Consider the following 7,675-nt stretch of genomic DNA (forward strand, 5'->3'; position numbering starts at 1 on the left):
GACAGGTCTATAACTGATTTTTCTAACAATGTTTTTTCAAAAATACTGTATGAATATGTAAAGACAATGGACGTAAGGGACTGCTACGTTTGTATGCAGTTACCTGCATCTGTATCGGAGGGAGTGACTTAACACCACCTTCCAGTAACCTATGGAATAACATGTAGTGTAATAGCTAGTTTATTTTACCAAACAGGGAAGTTAGAATATTATTTTACAGATGTAGATAATATATTTTCACAAGTACCATCAATTAACAAGCTAAACAAGGTAAAACCTGATATGGTTGAAGAAAGGAGGTTGAAAATGCAAAGGAAAGCATCTGAGGGAAAAATGGAAAAGACAGTTTGGGATGTTGAAAGGTATAAACACTTGAAGGGAGAAGCTAGTCCAACTATGGCTTTAGATTGGCCTCAGAAAGGAAAATTGTGTATTAGAAGAAATCAAACTGCATATGATAATTACTTTATAGGGAACAGTGAGTGCCATGATACATACCGAATCATGGGTGGATGGGGATTTAAAGGAGGAAATGATCCAGTTTTTCCTGGGTTATATTTTATCTGTGGGAGCAAGGCATATTATAGTTTGTCAGACGATTGGTATGGCACATGTTACGTAGCCCTGGTTTTCCCAAAGATTTTTCACATGGGAAGAGGAGAAGATGGTGTACATAAGATAAGTAGTTATTTAGCACGTAGAAAGAGAGAATCTTGGTCATAAATTGTAGGTGACATCCTTGGAGCATTGATACCAGCAGTGGAAATATCTCTGAATGCAAACAAAATTAGAAGACGATCAACAGTAGTGGATCGCTTGTCAACAAGCACAGCTGGAGGATTTTTATTGGTAAATACTGAAATGGTTGCCATGCGTGCCATGGTAATGCAGAATCGACTTGCCCTTGATATATTATTGGCAAAAGAGGGTGGAGTCTATGGAATGCTGAAAGTTCAACATTGTTGTACTTACATTCCAGACGAGAGTAAAGATTTGAAAACCTATATTAAAAATATAACTGATTTGCATGATGAAATTGTACCACTGGAGGTTGAAAGTTTTTGGGAAAAGATTGGAAAGAAAATATCTTCTATTAAAAACTGCTTAGTAAACCTAGGTAGTACAGTTTTAGGAAAATTTGTATTACCATTAACATGTGTGATTTTTCTAGCATTAATATTAAGATTAGGTTGTCTATGTCGCAAAAGAAAGAAAATCCAGAAAAAGTTATAAAGAGAAAATCCAAGAAGACAAGATAAGAGACAAGAGAGGGAATTTGAAGAAGTAGAATTAGAAGAAGTAAAAGAAAATATGTATAAGACAGCCAGAAGAGAAGAAATTGGGGAGACAGAGATGCAAAAATCAAAGCAAGAATTCATTTCAACTCCATGAAAATTAATACAAAATTTTATAGGTGTGGTCATAAAATCACCAAAGGGGGGATTGATGGAGCGGGTAGTACAAAATGTTGTATACCCCCCATTCTGCATGCCTATACTAACTAGAATAATTTATTAATTATAATATTATTAATGTGTTTGCATGATATTTAATCAACATTACCAATGTACGAAATACACGTGGGATTTGCTATTTGCATGTCTAAATAATTTTGTAATTAAAATATGTACGCATACTAACAGTAGTAAAAAGAATACTGCATGATATATGTTACTTTTGTGACGTTTTGCTTATGTTGCGCAAGATGACATAAAATGGGTGAATATAAACGCTTTAAATGTCGCTATACGCTAGATAATTACAAGCACATAGAGGGATTAGTGAGGGTTTAACATTTTATTCATTATTTCTATGTATTAGTTACTCTTTTGTGTTTGTTTCACTGAAGTTGTCCTTTGGGCCTAAAGCTAAGATGGCTGCCGACGTGACACGACGTGATAGCCACCATTCCACAAGGTTTTGAGCAAAGTGCGACTACGCTACTTTTGTTTCTATGACCTCGTCAAGACCCTTGTCATACTGTGCTCAAGCAAGGTCACGGTGGGAAGCCCGTCAAGTACTTTAACAAAGGACAGATACAAAAAACCGGAATGATCATGAACAGTGACATAACCTCTTGAACTGTGTGAAACCTCACCGGACGATCCCAACCGACCAATGGGAGAAGCCCAAATTCAATAAAATGTAACATCTTGACTTTACTTTTATTATAAAAATGACGGTAGAATAGAGAGGACTACATGCTGATGCTGACTCGTGTTTTCCCTTTTGCTGACGGAGACGACGTTGACGCTACGTGATTGCTGCGTTCCTGAATCTTTGACAGACTGATTGCTGCCCATTTCTTTGACCAACTGAGAACTTTATAAAATCTATGGGCACTGATAGATGCTTCCACGTCTCTGGTCCTTGTCCATTCTTGGGACTGTAGCATGCTGCATGAAGAACTTTCGAATTCTGACTGATTGACGGCTAACATTGATGACTTATAGGACGACCGATAGCCAGATTAGGTAAATATGGTGTTCTGTGATTTCCGAAAGGTTTAACAAACTTACTAGATGGAACTAAATTCTTGCAATAATTAGAAAAACAAAAATTGATTAATAAGCAAATGTGTTTTGTCATTTATTGAGGGAGGATAGATCGAAATCATAAATGTGTTTTTAGCTGGTCTAATTCACCCTACTGATCCAACTAAATGATCCATTGATCACGTGGGAGGAGTATCTTGATGCTTAGGATTAAGATCTGTAGGTGTGAGGATATTGATGTATAGTTATGTAATATAATATTTTTTCCTATAGGTTATAAGATATTCCTTTCATGTGCTTGGAACATTCATCTCTCCTGTATGTCAGACCAGTGTGAAGTGAAGTGTGAATGTTGGTGTTATGGGCCCCACCAATGATTGCATGTGTGAAAGCGTTAATGTGATATCTGGTCTGTGACGCAGGGAAGATATTTGGTACAGGGTTTTGTCCTGGTCCCTGTTGCCTAGGTTTCCGTGCTCCAACACTATCACTCGATGAGAGGTTTAAAAATGCAGTGATGGTGGAGGTTGAGGTGGTAGAGGTGGAGGTAGTACTGTTGGTTGTGGTCAAGGTGTAGGATAGGCTGATGGAGTTCCCGTCCTAGGTTGGTATGTCTCCGTAGAATCTTGTGCATTGAAAGATGAGAATAATAACACTAGCATGTTTTGTTAATGCCTCTGTCATCTTCCTGTTGAAGGCAAAATGCCTTGTACTTTCTTCCTTCAAACTTCAAATATGTACTATGTGCATCTTTGTCATCTCTTAGTAACATTTTGTAAGGTTATCCAAGAGACTTCCTATTAATCATCTAAGTCAAGCTTTTAAGGGAGCACTCTATCTCATAAAAGAACATGTGTATTTGTAAAGCGCACATTCACCCAAGGGTATCGTTGCATTCAGTAACAGATGTTTTTTGTTACCCAACTCAATGGTACTCACTTTATTGACCTCAGGAGGTTGAAAGGCTGAGTGGACCAGCCAGGATTTGAACCTGTGACCATGATGTTTAACACTGGTTCTATAGTCGAAGCATTAGCATCAGACCCCACAATGTGGAGAAAAGCCCCTACGGCATGAATATCCTCCTGCCCAGTAGACTGCTATTGGAAAAAATATAATCCCAGAGAGCAGCATTAGAAGAAAACAACTCCCCACCACATTTGTAGCTCTCTCACATAGCCAACTTATTACCCAAAAAGGAGAGGGGTATCTTCTGGGTGATTCAGAAGAGGGGAAAAATGATGAATGGGGAATACCTATTCCTCTCCAGGGTTACTCACTCCCTCATATGGTTGAGAGAAGACTGGATATGCATCTCTATCGGAGGAATGTGTATGAGATTTCACATAGGTATTTGTTAGCTGTGTGACAGTGAGTGTTGCATAGGTGGAACAAGCAGCATGACTGATTCACTAAAGGACAATCATCAGTACTAAGTCAACAATGTCCTCCTTCTTGTGCATCCTCTTCTCCACCAGCTCCTGTTAATCCTCTTCCACTTCTTTTTTGAGCACTGTTGGCCACCAAGATATTTGCTTGAAGCAGGATTGGATTGTCTCATTGGACTATCCACTGTCCTCTGCTTGCAGATGGTCCTGCATCATCCTCAGTATCTTCAAGAAGAAGTTGTGTATCACACACATTTTTGTGCCTAAAGTTCTATACAGTACTTTATTTTGACATTATTTTAACATAAAGAAACATATGACATTAATAGTTGAAACATGTGTGAAATAATTAAATCTTGATGGTGTCATCCTTGTTGACAAGATGGACACCAGGTCCTATTTTATGAGAAGAGAGTCATATATTTGAAAATAAACCATCCTAAATCATACATGAAGATCTGATTAATGCTAAGTTTGAAACCCACAAAGTTTCCTCTCCTGCACGTTTATTTTTAAATTATTTAGCAGTTCTATATAGCACAAACTAGACCCAAAGGCATTGGTGCACGTTATATGAGCACCAGACTGTATTACACATTCATTTATCTTTTTTTTAATGCATGATGAGTTTCAGTGGTTCACCCTTAATCACTGGATATTGAGTCAATATTTAGGGGCTGATTACGATGGCGGGTGGATCGCCATCAAATGGTGATTTACCCACTGCCATATTATGATGGTGGTGGGAATCACTATTGTTCCGCGGCGGTCGGAAAGACCGACCGCCACGGTTCCTTTTACGCCCACCTTGCGTAACCCGTAACCAGGCAATCATTGCGTAGTGATTACAATGGGCCTCTCCCTGTCTTTTTGCGGCGGAGAATGGTAGGTAGAGACTGGCTTTGGGGGTCCATTGCATGCCCCTGATGGGGTTTCTGCTGTGCACTGGGGAGGGAACCCCATTTTCATGCACAAGGTGGCAGGCACAACGCAGTGCCTGTCACGTTGTGCCGGAAAATGCACAACATGGCCATTTCACATTGTGGCGGGTGCTGCAGCCAGCAGCACCCCCTGCAATGTTAAATCACCAGATGCAACCGCCGGGGTGTCGAGGGCATCATAATTAGGGTGGCGGGACCGCCGCATGGCTGGCAGGTGGTCCTGTTGCTGCTAATGACCCCCTTAGACTCAAATCTGGGTCCTCGAGTCCCAACGTTAATAGCTCTAGCCATTAGGCTGCATCGCCTCTCAAAATAAAACAAGGCCTATCAGATACTCTGTAGTGCATCCCTTACATATGAATGCTAAGGGACATTTTATCACACAAAGTCCAACTTAATGAACAATTACATTACATATTGACCAATTAGGGATATATGATAATAGAGATACATGTATGCAACAACTAAAAAGGTTATACTTTAAACCAAAAGAAAAGATTTTTAACTTACCACTCTCTACCATTCCTGTGGTGCCAGTGTTGATTTTGGTACCGTTCTAGGAGCAGAAGTATATGTTGTGCCAGGTGGTGGAAGGAATACCAGCACAGGGGCTTAAATGTGATAAAACAAAATGAATAAGTAGGAATCACTGGACAACTCATGAGGAACCTCCAGACCATCCAAATAACATCAGTCAGATTCATCCTCGACCTCCCCAGGCAGGCGCACATCACCCCTCTCCTCAGGATACTTCATTGGCTATTAGTCGCAAAGAGATGCCAGTTCAAGCTTCTCACCCACTCTTACGCACTACAAAATAAAGGACTGGCATACCTGAACAAATGAGTACATTTTAACCAACCGAATAGGGAACTCAATCCTAGAACCCTCTCTAAAGCAGCAATCCAGCGCATCCACCAGGCAAACAGCAGTGGCAGCTTCTTCTGCCACCTGCAGTCTAAGACCTGGAAAACCTTCTCTCTGCACCTCAGAGTCTCACTCCAATATTTCAGGAATGGCCTTTAATACCTGGATGTTCACCCAATAGAAACAGGCATCCTGCAGCATGACCCTACAGCAGCCATGCTATACAAATCCTGATTGATCGATAATATTTTAACAACATGAATGTCAAGGTCAAATCTGACAACAATTATAAGTAATTAAAATACTTTGTATTAGGTTTGAATACACATGGTGGTTGAAATCCTCTATAGTGTGTTAGTCACACTGGTAGCATAAGGGTGTTGCTCAAAAATGAATTTCCTGTGAAAAAAATAAAACAAGAGCAGTTTGGCAAAACAGGAAAGCTTCATAGCATACAGAAACGGGTCTGAGGACTGACTCACAGTGCGATGATTTTGAGAGTTGTTTTATACATTTCTTGAAGCATCATGAAACCATTCATAGATCCTTTTTAAGGAGAGGTATGTAGACCTACATATAGAGCCACAAATGACTCCCACATGATGACAAATGCAGGTGAGTCTCGACCTTGCATGTACACAGTGAGGGCCAGTGGGTTATGTGTCCAGATGTTAGGTATGGGGAGTGCGTGATCACTGTATGTGCTGTGTGTTCGGTGTCCTGATTGGCTGAGTGTTCCTAACTTCAAGTGGCATCTAACTTTATGGTGTTTTGGGAATGCACGTCCCTCCGGTCATGTGAGTTTAATTGGGGCCAGTTTCCCTGTACCATTGTGGTGTTGCTGCCTATCTGTGGGACTTATCGGGGAATTTCCTGTGCATGCGTTTGTCCTCCTGGTTACGTGCCACTCCACCTGTGCTCTGTGAATTAGTAGCCTCAGGCCTAGGTTACAGGGCCTGCCTGACCACTTATTTCAGACTTGGTGATGATGGAGAGGTCATGTTGGGAGATTTCAACAACAGTGATTTGATATTGTTTTTATATACATGTTTCATTGCATACATCGACATCAATAATAACAAGTACATACATGTGTGTGTGACTGGGTTGTGTTGCAAGACCTGTCCTGTATTGCACTCCTGAACTTTCTATAGCTCGTGTTCCTGCCAAAGCAGCCAAAGGAGTTGCAGGATTGGCTGTCTGAAAAGTGCATAAGCATCTAGGTCCTTATAAGGTTTATTTTTTGAGTTTTTTTAGGGATATGTATGTAATGTGTACCTAAAAATTTAGGCATTGGAGAAGGAAAGATATGGGTGAGTAATTGTAGGTTTGTGTTTTGTGAGCAATTTAGAACCTTCCTTGTCACAATATCAGTGCTGTTAGAGCAACCCATAAAGAGGTTGGGGTGCATTGTGTAAGGGAGAGTTCTCTCAAGCAGGGTGAGTGAGTGGCAGGATCCATGTACCCCTCCAGAAATAGCTTTTTCCAGCTGAATCCTGGAAAAGGATTCCTTCATTCTCTCATTTCATTACACTTTTTAAAATCTCCTCAGTGGTGCATTCTTCCTCCCAAAATACATTGACAGAATTTGTTACCTGCTGCAATAAGGCTGCCTTCTGTGTTCCACTGAGGGTGACTGGACACAGAAGTTGTTTGTAGTGTTTTACCATAGATGTAATTACAAGGACTGTCTGCCCCTCAGTGAAAATTCTCCTCCTCTTCAGAAGTGGGGACTGCATTCTTCAAACTAAATGAGGTGTCTGCATAACCCGAAAGATGAAGAGTTAAAAGGCAGAGCCAATTGTGTGGACAATAATTATCATTTTGGAAGAGAATGAGTGCCAAGTCTGTATGATTTGGTTCAGGTGTATTTTCTCCTATTCCCTTCAATGTGGAGGTCTCTCTTCCACATGCAGAGGTCTCCACTCTGATTGTGGAGGTCTCCACTCCTGGTGCAGAGGTCTCTGGCCTAGGGAACTGTTCC

The sequence above is a fragment of the Triturus cristatus genome, chromosome 4_1 (genome assembly GCF_964204655.1).
Source record: "Triturus cristatus chromosome 4_1, aTriCri1.1, whole genome shotgun sequence".
Lineage (NCBI taxonomy): Eukaryota > Metazoa > Chordata > Amphibia > Caudata > Salamandridae > Triturus > Triturus cristatus.